Below are 19,814 nucleotides of genomic sequence, written 5' to 3' on the forward strand. Positions count from 1 at the left end.
ATCCTCAGTCTTTAGAGCTGCTATACTGAAAGCCTACTGATACCCTTTTGGATCTTTGATATACCTTTTCTTGAGGTAGTCTATGCCAAGGATGCACAGAGCATCTGGGCCAGTCACAATACGGTGCTTCTCCTGCCTGTTCCCATTTAGGCTCGCTTCAGCCTCCAGTACAGTCAGTTCTTGAGACCCGCCTGTCCCTCCAGAAATAGTGACGGATTCTGTCCCTTTATGATTTGATGGCAATAGGAGACACTGTGCATGAGTGGACACCAGGGCTTTATACTTTTGTGGCTCTAGTGTGTGCCAGGCAATTGAATCCACACAGTCCAATAAACTTGGTTATCCCTCTTCTCCTCATGGCTGGAGGCAGGGCCCCCTCTAATCTTGAGCATAGTACCTACAATTAGCAGATGAGTTCCTACCCGGACCAGAGGATTGCTCGCTGTAGGTTGGAGCAGCCATCCTCCTGGAAGAATTTACTAAAAACTAAGATTACTGAACAGAAAATTGGTTCTGTTCTACCTCAAAACAGGACAAACTGGAAGGTAAGGAAACACATCATCTGGGATCCCTTGCTAGAAACCGGGGAACTGACAGAGGAATAGGAAAAGAGGCAGCAATTTGCAGTCTCTGGAGGTGGCTCCTGTCAAGTGTGAGGACAAGATATCCATTCAAGGAAGATCTTGTGAACTACTAAGGAACGTGGACTACTGCTAACGAAGGCATCCAGTACCTGAGAGAATTAGCAATGCTGGAATTCATCTATGGTGACCTAGACTGACGAGCTTAGTATAGCCTTCAGGCTATTTCCCATTCCTGCTCTTTCATGTAGACTAATGATGTTGCAACAAGAAGCCCAAGGTCAATCAAAAGAGATTTCAGGTCCCTGGTAATGCTAAAAGATTCAGGAGCACAGGTAGTGTTTTCCTCGGTCTTCCCAGTATTGGGGAGAGACTTTGGAAGAAACAGGCATGCCCAAGACATCAATATCTGGCTCAAGAGCTGATACCTCTGCCAGAACTTTGGATTTTATAACCATGGAAGAGTATTCGAGACACAAGGTATACTGGGGCCTAATGGGATCCCCCTGTCCCAATGGGGAAAACATGTCTTTGGGCATAAGCTGGCAGGACTGATTGAGAGGGCTTTAAACTAGAATCTATGGGGGAAGGGGATACCATCTGGAACGCTGAAGGTAAGCCAAGGGTTGGCATGGAATTGCCTGAGGGTGGCAATGCTAGTGGGAACATTTAAGCAGCTCCAGGGAGCACTGAGGGCTTAGGAGCACATCTGAAATACCTGTACACCAATGCACGCAGTATGAGAAACAAGCGGGATGAACCAGAAGTGTTGGTCAGTTCCCAGAACTATGATGTCATTGGTATTAGTGAGACTTGGTGGAATGAGTCCCATGATTGGAGTGCTGGGATGGAGGGCTACAGGCCATTCAGGAAGGATAGGCAGGGCAGGCGAGGTGGAATAGTTGAACTCTCTATGTAAGGGAGAGGTTTGACTGTACAGCCCTTACAATTAGGGACAATGTGGTTGAGAGCTTCTGGGTGAGGATTAGGGGGATGGAAAACAAAGCAGATGTCCTAGTGGGTGTCTACTATTGATCGCCCAGCCAGGATGATAGCGCTGATGAGTTATTCTACAGGCAATTAGGAGAAATCTCTGGATCGGTAGCCCTTGTCCTTATGGGAGACAACAACTGGGAACATCATACTGCTGTGATGAGCCAGTCTGGGAAATTCTTGAAGTCTGTGGGAGATGATAACTTCTTGTCACAAGTACTCAGTGAGCCAACTAGGAAAGATGCCCTCCTAGACTTGTTGTTTGTGAATAGAGAAGGACTCGTGGGAGATGTGATGGTAGGTGTCTGTCTTAGCCACAGTGATCACAAAATGGTTGAGTTTAAAATTTTCAGTGTAATAAGAAAAAAGGTCAGCAGAGTTGCTGCCCTGGATTTCAAGAGAGCAAACTTTAAGCTACTCAGGGAGCTACTTAGCAGTGTCCCCTGGGAATCTGCCTTTGAGGGCTTAGGGGTCCATGAGTGCTGGTCAGTCTTTAAGAACCACCTTTTAAAAGCACAGGCGCAGGCAATCCTATTGTGTCATGAGTCAAGCAAGCGGGGGAGAAGACCAGCTTGGCTGAACAGGGAACTCCTCTTGGAACTCAGGAGGAAAAAGAAACTGTATGATCTCTGGAAGCGAGGTCAGGCTTCACGGGAAGATTACAGAGCTGCGGTTCGCATATGCAAGGAGAAGACATTAAAGGCCAAAGCTCAACTAGTGTTAAAACCGACCAGTGTTGTGTCAGAAAACAAGAAAGGCTTTTTAAAGTATGTTAATAGCAAGAGGAGGTCCAAGGAAAACGGTGGACCAATACTTGTTGAAGATGGTCACTTAACAAATAGGGATGAAGAAAAAGCGGAGGCAGTCAATGCTTTTTTTTTGCCTCAGTCTTTAATAATATTGATAGACTTCAGGCTGCCCGGTCCTCTGAGTTGGAGGACCACAACTGCGGGAACAGTAACTTTCCATATGTGGACACTGAAATTGTAAGGAACCAGTTGTATCAGCTGAATGTTCACAAGTCCATGGGGCCTGATGGGTTTCATCCCAGAGTACTGAAGGAGCTCGCGGATGTTACAGCAGGACCCCTCTCAATCATCTACCGAAGGTCTGGGGAGGTCCCCGCTGACTGGAACCTTGCCACTGTTATTCCAATTTACAAGAAGGGCTTGAGGGAAGACCCAGGAAACTACAGACCTCTTAGTCTAACCTCAGTACCTGGAAAAGTTATAGAGAAGATCATACTGGGTGTTATTGAAAGGCATTTAAAGGACAATGCAATCATCAGGCACAGTCAATATGGGTTCACAAAGGGAAAGTCCTCTAACTAATTTAATATCCTTCTACAGTAAGGTAACCCACCTAGTGCATGAAGGGAAGGTGGTGGATGTAGTTTTTCTGGATTTTAGGAAGGGTTTTGATACTGTCCCTCACAGCATCCTTCTGGACAAGTTGTCCAACTGTGGGATGAGCGGGTTCATGGCGCAGTGTGAAGAACTGGCTGAAGGGCAGGGCTCCAAAGATTACAGTGAATGGGGTTACATCTAGCTGGCGACCAGTCACCAGCTGTGTTCCTCAGGACTCAATTCTAGGGCCAGTTCTGTTCCATATATTTATCAATGATCTGGATGCAGGAGGTGAATGCATTAGCAAGTGGGAGGTGCTGTTGAATCTCTCGAGGGCCGAGAAGCCTTGCAGTGGGATCTAGGTAGATTGGTCAGTGATTAATGAGATGAAATTTAACAAGTTGAAATGCCTGATTCTGCATCTGGGGACAGAGTAACGCTGGGCACAAGTATAGATTGGGAGAGGAGTGGCTGGAGAGCAGCCCTGCAGAAAGGGATCTGGGGTGCTGGTTGACAGTAGGCTCAACAGGAATCAGCAGTGTTCCCTGGCAGCCAAGAGGGCAAACAGCATCCTGGGGGGCATCAAACACAGTATTACCAGCTGGTCAAAAGAGGTGACTATCCCAATGTATTTAGCAATGGTGTGGCCTCATCTTGAGTATTGTGTGCTGTTCTGAGCCTCACAAATTAATGTTAATGTCCTTGAATGTGTCCAGAGGAGGGCAACAAGCCTGGTGAAAGGGCTGGAAGGTACATGGAGTAAGTGGGTATCATGGGATCCTGGAAGAGATAATGGACTGGCCAGAAGACAGACTTTGGAGCATTGCCTGCGGAGGTGGCTCATGCCCAAGAGGCACCACTATATAATGAGTTATCAGAGGATGAAAGTCATTATGCTCTGTTTACTGATGGATCCTGTCATGTTGTCGGAAACCATCGGAAGTGGAAAGCTTCCACTGTAGAAAGTGTAGTCCCATACAACAAGTTGTTGAAGCCTTTGAAGAAGGAGGTGAGACAAGTCAGTTTGCAGAAGTGAAAGGCATCCAGCTAACCCTAGAGATTGAATGAGAAAAGCGGCCAGTACTTCGTCTCTATGCTGTTTCGTGGATGGTGGCAAATGCCCTATGGGGGTGGCTACAGCAGTGGATTAAGACCAGTTGGCAGCACAGAAGTATACCCATCTAGGCTGCTGCATTGTGGGAAGATCTCGCTGCCCGGGTAGAAAACATTGCTCTAAAGATATGTCATGTAGATGCTCACATGCCCAAAAGCTGCACCACTGAAGAACATCTTAACGACGAAGAGGTAGACAAGGCTGTCAAAACTGAAGTGGTTCAGGTGGACCTGGACTGAGAGTGTATGAGTGAGCTATTTGTAGCTCACAAAACATCAGGACATCTAAGGGAGAGATGCAACATGCAGATGGACTCATGATCAAGGGGTGGACCTGACCATGGAGGCCATTTGTGCCCAAGCACAAATACAGACTGGGTGGAGAATGGATTGAGAGCAGCCCTGCTGAGAAGGACTTGGGGGTGTTGATGGATGAGAAGCTCAACATGATCCTCATAGAGAAGCTGTTAATGTATGGGCTGTATAAGCGGACAGTGAGGTGGATTGAAAACTGGCTGAACGAATGGGCTCTGTGGGTGGTGATCAGTGGAAAAAAATCTAGTTGGAGGCCAGTGAATAGCAGTACACCCTAGGGATAAAAACCGGGTACAGTCCTATTTAATGTCTTCATTAATATAATCTGGGTGATAGGTCAGAGTGTACCCTCAGTAAGTTTGCAAATGACACCAAATTGTGGGGAGTGGTTGATAGGACCTAGAAAGGCTGCAGAAACAAGCTGTCAGGAACCTGAAGTTCGTGAAGTTCAACAAGGAGAAGTGCAACGTCCTGCACCTGGGGAAGAACAGCCCCATGCACCAATATAGGATGAGGCCCACACAACTGGAAAGCAGCTTGGCAGAAAAGGCCCTGAGGGGGACTAGCAGTATAACCTAGGGGTCAATACTGGGTCCAGTCACCAATATAGGATGGGGGCATCTTATAGGATAGGATTTCCACCCATCTGGAAAGCAGCTTGGCAGAAAAGGCCCTGAGGGTTCTGGTGGACACCAGAACATGAGCCAGAAATGTGCCCTTGCAGCAAAAGAAGGCTATTGGTATCCTGGGCTGCATTAGGAGGAATGTTGTCAGCAGGTTGAGGATAGTGATCTGCAGTGGGAGTCAGACACAGACCAATATGATCGTGCTGAAGCCGTTTAATTAAAACACTTAAACCATTATATACTTTACTACAACGTGGGTTAGCTCCGTGTTCTGTGCTCATTGGCTTCTAAACTTATACACACAAACTATTATTGGTTAAATACAACTGTAACTTATTATCTATACTTTGTTACTGTTTATGCCAAGTCAATCTTTTACTAATACTGTCGTGGTTTCGGCCTAATTTACTAAAACCAGACCGACAGATGGCCCTTCCCCCTCCTTCTCCCCCCCCAAAAGAGGAGAGAGGAGGAGAAAGAGATAAGGAGATTCAGAAGTTTAGAATGAACTAAACTACTTTAATGAAGAATTAATATTAAAATAAAAATAAAGAAGAAAATAATGAAATAGATACAATATATACAAAACCGTATCAAGCTCCCAGGATGACAGTCACATCACCGGCAGGCACTGGGGAAGTCCCAGACTGGACTCAGTGACGAATGGGAACTGGATTCCATCTCTGGAGTCAGGAACACACAGATCGGGATCAAAGGCAGATGAACAGACAGAGTCCTCTCTGGACGTCGGCCATCGCAGGAAGGGAGCTGACCCTTTGATCCCTCAGCTTTTATACTGAGCATGGGGCAGATGGGATGGAATACCCCAGTTGGTCAGGTTTGGGTCACCTGTCCTGTCCACTCCTCCCCACTGATGTGACCCCTCTACGTTTTTCCATTTCTGACCCTCTAAGGGGGCAAATAACGAAATTGGCTGACCTTGGTTGGTATAGCAATAAGTATAAGCAAGAGCCTCTCTGCATACCATTCCTTGGCATGGAGCACAAACATTGGTCTTATCATTCTGAGAACGAGCGGTTTTCTCCACAATATGCCGTTAATTTCAGAGAGTTAGAGGAGGCCTAGCTAAGATGTAAAGTTACAGAACAGAAAATTGGTTCAGTTTTACTTCAAACCGGAACAAATACACATTCAGCATCTGTTGAGGAGTAGCAGTTTCAGTATCAGCGTGTGATTTCCTCCTTCATGTTGACCTTCAGACTGTACTAGCTTGTTCTGTATTTCAGTATCTCTTCCGTTACACAAAGTTCATACGCTCATCAGTTCAACGTGTCCGTTGCTTTCCAAAAAGTTTCCCACAGTGATCCTTCCCCTCTACTCAGCACGGGTGAGGCCACACCTGGAGTCCTGTGTCCAGTTCTGGGCTCCCCAGTACAAGCAAGACATGGACATACTAGAAGGAGTCCAGTGCAGGGACACAAAGATGTCCGAGGGCCTGGAACATCTCTTCTGTGAGGAAATGCTGAGAGCTGGTGTGGGTTCAGTTAAAGTTCACTCACACAGCTAAGATTTACGTGCATCTGGAGCAACAGTGTGTGCCAGTAGCGACCTTGAGAGCAGGGGAGGAATGAGAAGCATAAGTTACACATCCTGAAGCTCATCCTGACAAAAAACAGAACACAGCCTGGGAACCGCAACTTGTCCTGTTAGCAGAGTACCTGTTATTGTGATAAGCTCAGTAGAAGATAAAAAATATTTTTGTAAATAAGTCCATGGTTGGGCATTACTAGGGGAGTGGGTTTGTGTCTTAGTGTATATAAGTTTCTCTGTGTAGCAATAAAGTTGATTCACTTACTGCACGATCTGCGAGTCTGTGATTTCTTCATAGGCCACAAATGGCGCCCGAACAGGGTTAAAGATTCAGCACAACGGTGATCAAGGACCGGTGGCGTACCCCCGTGAGCCAGACGGAAGATGTTGATCATCAAGGAGCTCCTATATACTCATCACTGCACAATATAAGGTTAGCACAGCGAGGGGCCGGGGAAGGTATTATAATGGGGCAGTCTGTGATGAAAACGCAGCAGATACATAAAGCACTTTTAATGAAAATCGTTAAGGAACAAGGATTAAAGTTACAGCCTCTTAAGCTTGTACAGCTGTTAGTATGGATTCCGGATCATTGTCCGTGGTATCCCCCCAATGGGTCTTATGATCCTTCTGACTGGCAGAAAGTGGGAGAATGCTTGCAAGTGTGACTAATTATTGATCGTGATGTTAATCCCAATAATATCGTAACGTGGCGTGTCATATATACGGCGTTAAGAACATTCCTCCCTACCAATAAAGTGGTTTCTAACTCAGATTTTCTGCCTCCGCCAGCTGATTTATTAACTTTAGAGGATATAGCTCTGGCTAGTTCAGACCCTGACGCTGAGCCTGTCTGTGATTCAGCTCAGCAGCCGCAATTGCTGGTAGCTGCTACAGTAGAAGCAGCCGACGACTCAGACTCACCGATACCTGAGGATCCCTTCGATCCAGGTCCTATTGACTCTGATCAAGAGCCTGATTTGTACCCGCCTTTAACTCCGGTTAAAGCTATGGTGGCTTCTGCACCAACTGCGGAACAGATCTTACAAAATACTAAATGAATGACTATTAGTCGTGCCTCTGTTACGTGTCCGCCGCCTTATGCTCCTTCTCTAGACGTGCCTCCTAATGATTCTCACGATAAGGCAAGAAGGGAGTTCATGGAAGCGTGTAGAAAAAGGGCTTTGCAAGAGGGTGATATTGAAATGCTTCAAGCTATGCTGGTCATCTATAGACCCCAACAGCTTCCTCACTATGAGACACTGACATATGAAGTTATCAAAGAGTTATGAAAATCCGTTAAGGAAAATGGTTTACAATCCTCCTTTACTATTAGCTTGCTGGAAGCGATATCGGAGTTGTATGTTATGGTTCCTGCAGATTGGAAAATGGTGTTAAAGTTGATGTTAACGGCAGGGCAATATTCCATCTGGTTAACAGAATATCGTGAGTTGGTCGCTGCCCAAGCATTAGAAAATTTGACAGCTGGGCATCCTATTGGGGCTGATCACTTGATGGGAGAAGGGCAATATGCGACTTCAGCAGCTCAAGTTCAAATGAACAGATTAGCTTTCCAACAGGCGGCTACACTCGCCTTACATGCTTTAAAACGAGTTCCCGATGGTAAACGTACAGAACTGTCATTTGCGAGTATCCGACAGGGAGCACAAAAGCCTTACATAGAATTCATAGACCACTTGCAAACAGCTATTTCTCGACAGATTGAACTTCCAGCAGCTGCTGAACTTTTATTAATGCAATTAGCAGTGGAAAATGCTAACACTGAATGCCGCAGGGCTTTAGACCCTATACGTGGCAAGGCCACCACTTTGAATGAACTTATTAAAGCGTGTCAGCATGTAGGAACGGAAGAGCGCAGGTTTGAGATGTTAGCGACGGCATTGGCTCAACAACTAACCGTGGCTCGTGCTGCTATTAAATGTTTTTCGTGCGGGCAGGACGGACACATGAGAAAGGATTGCCCAAAACGAAGGGGAGAAAGGGATAAGACTCTGAATGAATTATGTCCTCGGTGCCAGAAAGGATATCATTGGAGCAATCAATGTCACTCTAAATATGATAAAAATGGTAATCCCTTACCCTCTCCATGGTCGGGAAATGCCAGGAGGGGCATGCGGTCTGGTGCCCCATGCAATCCCAACAGGGCCCAATGGCAGATGCTGCAATTAGCACCACAGCAGGGGAATGGACAAGCAATGCAGGCATCATCCCCCGCCGTGCCACCCCCGGAAGTGCCGGGTTGGACGTGGCAACTGTCGCCACAACAAACGTAAATGATACTTCTGTGTACCTGATATCGATGGGACTGCAAGGGCCACTGCCTTTTAATGGACATGCTTTGTTACTGGGCCGGTCTTCTACTACAAAGATGGGTTTGTTTGTTTTACCTGGGATTATTGATAGTGACTATCGGGGAGAAATTAAAATCATGGTATGGACTCCGAATCCTCCCTGTACCATGCCAGCAGGTGAACGCGTTGCTCAATTAATACCTCTCCCTAGTTTGTCTCCTTTAACAGACAACACTGCTGCATCAGCACCGATCCATGGAGCTGGAGGTTTCGGGAGTACAGGATCCCCACAGATTTATTGGACTCAGCAGATCACGACTCAACAACCCTTTCTTACTTGTCGACTTAATGGTAAAGATTTTTCAGGGTTGGTAGATACTGGAGTGGATATTTCTATTATCCGTAAATCTGACTGGCCGCCTGAATGGCCTGTTGTGGACACAGCTGCTTTAATTACTGGGGTTGGAGGAACTCAGCTTCCTCAACAATCGCTACAATCCCTGCTGGTTGAAGGACCGGATGGGAAAATAGCTAAATTGAAACCATACATTCTACCAGTACCCTGTACATTATGGGGCCGTGACTTGATTTCACAATGGGGTTTGCTTTTAATGACACATTTTTGACTGGGGTCGCTGATGTCCAACCACGGCTCAAACTTACGTGGTTAACCAATTCCCCTGTTTGGGTTGATCAGTGGCCCCTCAGAGGTGAGCGGTTGGAGCGAGCGCGAGAGCTGGTTGCAGAACAATTGCAGTTAGGACATATTGTCCCTTCTACAAGCCCATGGAATACTCCAATTTTTGTAATACCTAAGAAATCGGGCAAATGGCGATTATTGCAGGATCTACGGGCAGTTAATGCTGTTATAGCTCCAATGGGTGCGTTGCAATCGGGACTGCCGAGTCCTGCAACGATACCACAATCTTGGAATCTTCTTGTCATTGATTTAAAGGATTGTTTCTTTACAATTTTTCTGCATCGTAATGATTGTCCACATTTTGCCTTTTCTGTACCTTCTATTAACAATGAAGGGCCTATGGAGAGATATCATTGGGTGGTACTTCATCAAGGCATGAAAAATAGTCCAACTATTTGTCAATTTGTTGTTTATTCTGCTTTGAAACCAGTGAAAACACAATTTCCTACCCTGTTGTTTTATCATTTTGCGGATGATATTTTAATTGCTGCACCTGATGAGTTTCAGTTACAATCTGCGTTTGCTCAGGTGAAATTGGCCATGGAACGCTATGGACTTCGGATTGCACCTGAGAAGGTACAGTCTATACCACCTTGGAAATATCTGGGTTGGCAAATCTTAGATAAAACCATTATTCCACAACCCATATGAATTGTCAATACAGTAACTACATTGAATGAGTTACAAAAATTATTGGGAACCATTAATTGGCTACGACCTTTATTGGGGATTTCTATAGAATTATTTTCTCCCCTGTTAGACCTTTTCAAAGGCGATTCTGATTTGGCATCCCCAAGATCGATTACCGGGGAAGCTTCACAAGCACTGCAGATTGTGGCAGAAAGGGTTAATACAGCCTTTGCGTCCAGGTATGATTTAAATTTACCTGTTCGTCTATTTTTAATCCCTAATTCTTTCCAGCCGTATGTGCTTATTGGCCAATGGGATGAAAAGGAACAACAGCTATTTGTACTAGAATGGATTTTCCTTCCTCATTCATTTTCAAAACCTGTAACTACTTTGCTTGAGATGTTTGTGAGATTAATTTCTACAGGTCGACTGCGATGCCAGCAACTTCGAGGAACTGATCTGGATTTCATTCATATGTACATCACGAAGGAAGATTTTACGGTAATGCTTCGTGAGAGTTTATCTTTACAGGCAGCCTTTGCGGACTACCTTGGCAAAATCCTTTATACTCTGCCAAAGAACCATCTGCTTAACTCCCTAAAAGATGTTCCTCTACAGCCTCTTTTTTTGCAGCAATCTTCACCAATCCCTACTGCCCAAACGGCATTCATTGATGGCCCTGGAAGAACGGGCAAAGGCTGCTGTTGTCTGGCAAGAGGCCACACGTGGGTGGCAACACTGTTGTTTTTCAGTCAGGTTCTACTCAATTGGTTGAGCTTGCAGCTGCCATCCTTGCATTCAGTTTATTTGCTGCTGAACCCCTTAATGTTGTCACTGACTCTGCCTATGTCTTTGGTATTATACGAAGATTAGAAAAATCCTTTTTAAAGGAAGTTGCAAATCAGGACTTGTTTGATCTCCTCTCCAGACTGTATACACTGATTTCACGGAGAGCTCATTCTTATTTTGTGTCTCATTTACGTTCTCACACTACATTGCCTGGGCCTATGGTTAAAGGTAATGCTGTTGCCGATTCTTTTACTATGACTGTTGTGGTACCTAAGAAACTTCAACAGGCTCAACTCTCCCATTAATTTTATCATCAGAACGCCAAGGCACTCTCCAAGGATTTCCAGCTTACACTGCAGCAGGCACGAGAAATTGTCTCTGCCTGTCCAGATTGCCAACGTCTCCTGCCGCTTCCTACACAGACTGGATCTAATCCTCGTGGATTGCAGCCCAATGAACTATGGCAAACTGATGTTACTCATATTTCTGCCTTTGGAGTTTTTCACTTTGTACATGTTACTGTTGACACCTTTTCTGGGTTTGTTGTTGCTTCTGCACACAGGGGCAAAAAGGCTAAAGATGTCTGTCGCCATTGGCTTCGTGCAATTGCTGTTTTAGGTATTCCACAGAAAATTAAGACTGATAACGGGCCAGGCTACATTGCCAGACAGACAAAAACCTTTTTAGCTCAGTGGGGTATCCTGCACGTTACAGGTATTCCCCATTCTCCGACTGGGCAAGCAATTATAGAGCGTTCTCATCTTACTCTGAAAAATATGCTTCATAAACAAAGAAGGGGGAATCCCCTGGGTATCACACCTCAGGAACAATTAGATAAAGCCACTTATGTTCTAAATTTTTTGAATCTTACGTGTGCTGACAATTTGACTGCTAATCGACGGCGATATGGTTTGCCAGATCAGACAAATAGGAGGCCTACCGTATTTTACAAAGACTTACAATCAGGACAATGGATGGGTCCAGTACCCTTGTTGTCATGGGGACGTGGTTATGGTTGTGTTTCTTTATCCACAGGCCCATACTGGTTACCTGCGAAAAATATCAAGCCTGCCAACACTATACAGAAAGACACAGAATCTGTTGAAGACGTCTCTCACGGCGAAGATAAAGAGGAAGATTCTAATCTTCCTCAGGTTTAATCATGTTGCATGTGTCTCGCATTGTCATATGTATGTTATGTAGCTCAGTAACTAGAGCTTATGTCTATTGGGCACATGTTTTAGACCTGCCTCTGTTTAGGCCTCTCACATGGTGGGATCTAGTGTCACCTTTAAGTAATAATGACATGAGATGGATGAGAGGAGTTTGACTACCACCATCTTGCAATGATCTTAACAATTCCTTTGAGACAAGCCAGATAGTTTATAGTGACTTACCCCCGATGTGTGTCACATGGGCCAATGTTACTAGGCCCGAGAATCAATCTCCTTATATAAATTTTACTACTCAGTTACATCTTATTGGATTAAAACTAAATGGCAAAACTAATTACACTATGGTCACTCTGCCAAGTCCAAGCAATACCGACGAGGAAGGTATTATCCCATATTCATCCTATTTTCCAGCATGCAATCTGCAAAAATTGCAAGATTTACAACAATTGGCTCGGAGACCGTGTCTGAGGTTGTATCCTCAAAGACAAAATTTCTCATTTGGGTTTGTTATTGACTGGGGTCCGCATGGCACCTTTTGGAATCAAAAATATAATTATTTGGCATTATCTTTTAGTAAGGATAATGTGAGCCTCGTTTGGCATAATGGAGAAATGGCAGGACCTTTGATTCAATATGTTCATAATGACAATCATTCTAGCGTTAAAATAGATCTATGGAGATTAGTTTTGCCAGGTTTAACACGAACTGTATATCAGTTGTTTATGCAGAAAAATACTGCCTTAATTAATCTGATGGGTTTTGCATTGTGCTAACATAACTGTGTGTACTACTCACCCATATGTATTCGCATTAGCTCGTAATCTTAATGTAACCTTTAATGATAGTTTGTATTCATTAGAAGCACAATCCTTCTCTTTAAGAATTGTATTACACATGTTGATTTAGCATTTGGAAATTATGTGACTATTATTCCTTTTAGAAGACGACCAGAAGCATGGATACCTGTTAATTTTACACGTGAATGGGGCAAGATGGTATAGGTTATTTAGTTAGACTTCTTAAGGATGAAGTTGAAAATACCAAAAAGAGGGTTAAGTGCTTTCTTGAGTGGTTAATTTTTGCTAGTACATGATTATAGGCCCTTGAAGTTGCTTTGCTCTTTTGTTTAATTTTCTTTCTTTTTGGGTTCCTACGTTCAATTATTAATCAGACGCATGGTGTTCAGTGCCAGGTTGTGATGACCCTTGCTTTGATTTCTATTCTAACTAATAAAGGAGGGGGAGATGTGGGTTCAGTTAAAGTTCACTCACACAGCTAAGATTTACGTGCATCTGGAGCAACAGTGTGTGCCAGTAGCGACCTTGAGAGCAGGGGAGGAATGAGAAGCATAAGTTACACATCCTGAAGCTCATCCTGACAAAAACAGAACACAGCCTGGGAACCGCAACTTGTCCTGTTAGCAGAGTACCTGTTATTGTGATAAGCTCAGTAGAAGATAAAAAATATTTTTGTAAATAAGTCCATGGTTGGGCATTACTAGGGGAGTGGGTTTGTGTCTTAGTGTATATAAGTTTCTCTGTGTAGCAATAAAGTTGATTCACTTACTGCACGATCTGCGAGTCTGTGATTTCTTCATACGCCACAAGCTGGGACTTTTTAGCCTATAGAAGAGAAGCCTCAGGGATGATCTTATTACTGTCTTTAAATACCTGAAGGGAGGGTGCAAAGGCAACAGAGACAGGTTCTTTTCAGTGGTGACTAGTGTAATGGGCACAAACTGAAATACAGGAGGTTCCATCTAAATCACAGAATCACACAATTTTGGGGCTGGAAGGGGCCTTCAGAGATCATCTAGTCCAACCCCCCTGCCAAAGCAGGTTCACCTAGAGCAGACCGGACAGGAACGCATCCAGATGGGTTTTGAATATCTCCAGAGAAGGAGATTCCACAACCTCTCCTGGAAGCCTGTTCCAGTGCTCTGTCACCCTCAAAGTAAAGAAGTCTTTCCGCATGTTCAGACGGAACTTCCTGTGTTCCAGCTTGTGTCTGTTGCCCCTTGGCCTGTCACCAGACACCACTGAGAAGAGTCTGACCCCATCCTCTTGACACTCGTCCTGTAGAAATTTATAAGCATTGATGAGGTCCCCTCTCGGTCTTCTCTTCTCCAGGCTAAACAGACCCAGGTCTCTCAGCCTTTTCTCATAAGAGAGGTGCTCCATTCCCTTGATCATCTTTGTAACCCTCCACTGGACTCTCTCCAGTCGTTCCCTGTCCTTTTTGAACTGGGGGGCCCAGAACTGGACACAGGACTCCAGATGGGGCCTCACCAGGGCAGAGTAGAGGGGAAGGATAACCACCCTCAACCTGCTGGCCACGCTCTTTTTAATGCGTCCCAGGAGACCATTAGCCTTCTTGGCCACAAGGGCACATTGCTGCCCCATGGTCAACTTGTTGTCCACCAGGACTCCCAGGTCTTTTTCCACAGAGCTGCTCTCCAGCAGGTCAGCCCCTAATCTGCACTGGTGCATGGGATTACTCCTCCCCAGGTGCAGCACCCTACACTTGCCCTTGTTGAACTTCATCAGGTTCCTCTCCACCCAGCTCTCTAGGCCTGTCTAGGTCCTGCTGAATGGCAGCACAGCCTTCTGGTGTGTCGGCCTCTCCTCCCAGTTTTGTATCATCAGCAAACTTGCTGAGGCTACACTCCGTCCCCTCATCCAGGTCACTGATGAATATATTGAACAAGACTGGACCCAGTACCTACCCCTGGGGAACACCGCTAGTTACAGGCCTCCAACTAGACTCTGCACCGCTGATCACAACCCTCTGAGCTCTGCCATTCAGCCAGTTCTCAATCCACCTCGCTGTCCACTCATCTAACCCACATTTCCGGAGCTTACCTATGCGGATGTTATGGGAGACAGTGTCAAAAGCCTTGCTGAAGTCGAGGTAGACAACGTCCACTGCTGTCCCCTCATCCACCCAGCCAGTCATGCCATCATAGAAGGCTATCAGATTGGTCAAGCATGATTTCCCCTTGGTGAATCCATGCTGACCACTCCCAATGACCTTCTCTTCCTCTACATGCTTAGAGATGACATCCAGGATGAGCTGTTCCATCATCTTTCCAGGGATGGAGGTGAGGCTGACCGGCCTGTAGTTTCCTTCTTGCCCTTTTTTAAGAATGGCATGATGTTGGCTTTCCTTCAGTCCTCAGGCACCCCTCCTGTTCTCCAGGACCTTTCAAAGATGATGGAGAGTGGCTTTGCAATAACATCTGCCAGCTCCCTCAGCACTTGTGGATGCATCCCATCAGGGCCCATGGATTTGTGGGTGTCAAGTTTGCCTAAATGTTTTCTAACCCAATCCTCCTCGATCAAGGGAGAGTCTTCCTTACTCCAGGCACTCTCTCCTACCTCCAGGGTCTGGGGTTCCTGAGGGCCAGCAAAGCAAGCATTCAGTAACTCAGCCTTCTCTTCATCCTCCGTCACCAGGGCACCCACCTCATTCAGCAGTGGGCCTACATTTTCCCTAGTCTTCCTTTTATTGCTGATGTACCTGAATCATAGAATCATAGAATCATTCAGGTTGGAAGAGACCCTTGGGATCATTGAGTCCAACCATCAACCCTGCTCTACAAAGTTCTCCCCTACACCATATCCCCCAACGCCACATCTAAACGACTCTTAAACACATTCAGGGATGGTGACTCAACCACCTGCCTGGGCAGCCTATTCCAGTGTCTGACCACTCTTACTGTGAAGAATTGTTTCCTAATGTCCAGTCTTAACCTACCCTGTTGCAGCTTGAAGCCATTCCCTCTTGTTCTATCGCTAATTACCTGTGAGAAGAGACCAGCACCAACCTCTCTACAGTGTCCTTTCAAGTAGTTGTAGAGAGTGATGAGGTCTTCCCTCAGCCTCCTCTTCCTCATACTAAACAGTCTCAGCTCCCTCAATCGCTCTTCATAAGATTTATTCTCCAGGCCCTTCACCAGCTTCGTTGCCCTCCTCTGCACTCGCTCCAGCACCTCGATATCTCTCTTGTATTGAGGCGCCCAAAACTGGACACAATACTCCAGGTGTGGCCTCACCAGTGCTGAGTACAGGGGGACAATCACCTCCCTACTTCTGCTGGTCACGCTATTTCTAATACAAGCCAGGATGCCATTGGCTTTCTTGGCCACCTGGGCACACTGCCGGCTCATATTCAGCCGCTTGTCAATTAGAACCGCCAGATCCTTTTCTGCCAGGCAGCTTTCCAGCCACACTTCCCCAAGCCCGTAGCGATGCATGGGGTTGTTGTGGCCCAAGTGCAGGACCTGGCACTTGGCCTTGTTGAAGCTCATACCGTTAACGTTGGCCCATCAATCCAATCTATCCAAGTCTCTCTGTAGAGCCTCCCTGTCCACATGCAGATCATCACTCCCGCTTAACTTGGTGTCATCTGCGAACTTACTGATGATACACTCTATGTCCTTATCAAGATCATCAATAAAGATGTTAAACAGAAATGGTCCCAACACTGAGCCCTGGGGAACACCACTTGTGACCAGTCGCCAGCTGGATTTAACTCCATTGAGCACCACTCTTTGGGACCATCCAGACAGCCAGTGCTTGATCCAGCAGATCGTATGCTCATCCAGGCCGTAAGCATTCAGTTTTTCCATGAGAATTCTATGGGGAACAGTGTCAAATGCTTTTCGAAAGTCTAGGTAGACAATATCCACAGCCTTTCCCTCGTCCAATAATCGGGTCATCTTGTCATAGAAGGAGATCGGGTTCGTCTGGCAGGACCTGCCTTTCATAAACCCATGCTGACTAGGCCTGATCCCCTGGTTGTCCATTATATGGCTTGTAATGGCACTCAAGATGATCTGCTCCATGACCTTCCCTGGTACCGAGGTCAGACTGACAGGTCTATAGTTTCCCGGATCCTCCTTTTGGCCTTTCTTGTAGATGGGTGTTACATTTGCCACCCTCCAGTCCATTGGGACCTCCCCAGTTAGCCATGACTTCAGGTAAATAATGGAAAGTGGCTTGGCGAGCACGTCTGCCAACTCTTTTAGCACTCTTGGGTGTAGCCCATCTGGTCCCATAGACTTGTGTGCATCCAAACAGCGTAGCAGGTCACTGATCTCTTCCTCTTTAATTGTGATGCCTTCATTCTGCTTCCCCTCCCTGTCCCCTAGCTCATGAGGCTGGGTGTCCAGGGAACAGCTAGTTCCACTGCTAAAGACTGAGGCAAAGTAGGCGTTGAGCACCTCAGCCTTTTCCTCATCCTTTGTGACTATGTTTCCCTCTGCATCTAATAAGGGAGGGAGATTTTCCCTAATCCTCCTTTTGTTGTTAATGAATTTATAGAAACATTTTTTATTATCCTTAACAGCTGTAGCTAGGTTGAGCTCTAGCTGCACTTTGGCTCTTCTAATTTTCTCCCTGCATAGCTTCACTACATCTTTATAGTCTTCATGAGAGGCCTGCCCCCTCTTCCAAAGGTCATAGACTCTCCTTTTGTTCTTGAGATCCAGCCAAAGGTCCCTATTTAGCCAGGCCGGTCTCCTTCCCCGCCTACTTGTTTTTCGGCACACGGGGACAGCCTGCTCCTGTGCCTTCAAGACTTCTCTCTTGAAGTATGTCTAGCCTTCCTGGACTCCTATATCCTTCAGGGCAACCTCCCAAGGGATTTTGTCTAGCAGTCTTCTGAACAGGTCAAAGTTTGCCCTCCGGAAGTCTAGGGTGGCAGTTTTACTAATCCCTCTCCATGTTTCTCCAAGAATTGAAAACTCAGTCATCTCATGATCACTGTGCCCTAGACGGCCTCCAACCTTTACTTCCCCCACAGATTCTTCCCTGTTCACAAAAAGCAGGTCCAGGAGAGCACCTTCCCTGGTCGGCTCACTTACCAGCTGTGTGAGGAAGTTATCCTCCACACATTCCAGGAACCTCCTGGATTGTTCCCTCTCTGCTGTGTTGCATTCCCAGCAGATACCCAGGAGGTTAAAGTCCCCCACAAGAACAATGGCAAGTGACTGCGAGATTTCTCCCAACTGCTTATGGAAAGCTTCATCCACCTCACTGCTTTGGTTGGGAGGTCTATAGCAGACTCCCACAGCGATATCGGCTTTATTGGCCCTTAACCTAATCCAAACACTCTCAACTTCTGAAGAAGCCCTTCTTATTATCCTTGACATCACTTGGCAAGTTCAATTCCAAGCGGGCCTTAGCCTTCCTCATTGCATCTCTGCATACCCTGACAGCTCTCCTATACTTCTCCCAAGTGGCCAGTCCTTTTTTTCTGCATTCTATAAACTTCCTTCTTCCATCTGAGTTTTTCCAGAAGCTCCCTGTTCATCCATGCAGGTTTCTTGCCTCCTTTGCCCTATTTCTTGCTCCTAAGGATGCACTGATCTTGAGCTTGGAGGAAGTGGTGCTTAAATATTAACCAGCTCTCTTGCACCCCCCTTCCTTCTAGAGCCTTAGCCCATGGGATTCCTCCAAGTAGGTCTTTGAAGAGGCCAAAGTCAGCTCTCCTGAAGTCCAGGGTTCTAATTCTACTTTTTGCCCTGCTTCTTCCACGCAGGATCCTGAACACCACCATCTCATGGTCACTGAAGCCAAAGCTACCCCCAACCTTCACATCCCCAACCAGACCTTCTTTGTTTGTCAGCACAAGGTCCAGCAGAGCACCTCTCCTTGTTGGCTCCTCCACCACCTGTGTCAAGAAGTTATCATCACCAATGCTCTGCAGAAACCTCCTGGACTGTGTGTGCCTGGTTGTGTTGTCTTTCCAGCAAATGTCAGGGTAGTTGAAATCCCCCATGAGAACCAGGGCCTGTGATCGTGAGGCTATTTCCAACTGTCTGTAGAAGGCCTCATCGACTTCCTCTTCCTGATCTGGTGGTCTATAATAAACACCCACAACAGTGTCTCCCATATTAGCCTGCCCTTTAGTTCTTACCCACAAGCTCTCAACACATTCTTCGTCCACCCCTAGGCAGAGCTCACTACATTCCAGTTGCTCTCTCTCACATAGAGAGCAACTCCACCACCATGCCCCACTGGCCTGTCTTTCCTAAAAAGTACGTAGCCATCCATGACAGCATTCCAGTCACGTGAGCTATCCCACCATGTCTCTGTAATTGCAATGAGATCATGGCCCTGCGACCACACACAGATCTCTAGTTCTTCCTGTTTATTCCCCATGCTGCGCGCATTGCTGTACAGGCATTTCAGAGAGCCAGTTGAGCATGTGGGTATCCTTGGAGGGGAGCAAGAGGATCCATCACAGCCATTCACACCCTTGAGGTGGTTGGCCTTCTGGATCTCATCTTGGGCGTCAGCTAAGGAACATTTGTCACTGCTCTGGTTGGCCTGGCTTATTCCCCAGTTGGCTCAGTTGGCGTGAGCATTGCCACCCTGGACCCTACCGCCAAAGTCCTTCAGTTTAAAGCCCGCTTCACCAAGAGGGCCAGCCTGCTGCCAAAGATTCCCTTGCCCCTTCTAGACAGGTGGATCCCATCCCTCTCTAACAGGCCATAATCATCAAATAATGTCCCATTGTCATAAGAGCCAAAACCCTCACAATGGCATCAGCCACATAGCCAAGAATTGATGTGCATTTCTGGCTGCTCCCTTTCCTCTGACTGGTAAAATGGAGTCAAGGATGACTTGGGCACCAATTTTTTTCACTTGCATCCTCAGGGCTTTATAGTCTTCCTTA

Source organism: Numenius arquata, chromosome W (assembly GCF_964106895.1).
Source record: "Numenius arquata chromosome W, bNumArq3.hap1.1, whole genome shotgun sequence".
Taxonomy (NCBI): Eukaryota; Metazoa; Chordata; class Aves; order Charadriiformes; family Scolopacidae; genus Numenius; species Numenius arquata.